This window comes from Eimeria mitis, genomic scaffold, assembly GCF_000499745.2.
Source record: "Eimeria mitis Houghton genomic scaffold, Emh_scaff5145, whole genome shotgun sequence".
Taxonomy (NCBI): domain Eukaryota; phylum Apicomplexa; class Conoidasida; order Eucoccidiorida; family Eimeriidae; genus Eimeria; species Eimeria mitis.
The window spans coordinates 2,381-2,775 of NW_013573440.1; the positions used below are offsets into that span (position 1 = coordinate 2,381).

A 395-nucleotide genomic window follows, 5' to 3' on the forward strand; every position below is an offset into this window, starting at 1 on the left:
ATATTTTTATTATGTTTTCTCCTGCTGAGGCCAATGGAGTATGATCTGCTGCTGCTGCTGCTGTTGCTGCTGCTGCTGCTGCTGCTGCTGTCTTTGCTGCTGCTTGATAGTTTTTTCTTTCTCTGTTTATTTTATTGTTTGTCTGTGTTTTTATTTTTTTTTATTTTTCTCTCTCAGCGGTTTTATTTATTAAACAGCCCCCTGGCGGCCTATGAAGCAGCATTGGCTTCGCGTACACACCAGCAGCAGCAGCAGCAGCAGCAGCAGCAGCAGCAGCAGCAGCAGCAGCAGAGAGCTGCTGCAAGGGACCCACTGCCCCCTGGTTCTGCTGCTGTCTTGCTGCCTGTCATTCAGCCCCTCAATCGATGCACCCGCTCCCGCTGCAGCAACTTTGC

At 49.9% G+C, this 395-nt stretch overlaps 1 protein-coding gene across 1 annotated transcript in view; it reads left to right on the top strand.

Moving 5' to 3' along the window:
- EMH_0080120 (uncharacterized protein) overlaps positions 1 to 395 on the top strand; it is a gene marked incomplete at both ends in the record, with an annotated part of 1,253 nt that overhangs the window by 513 nt on the left and 345 nt on the right. The window lies entirely within an intron of this gene.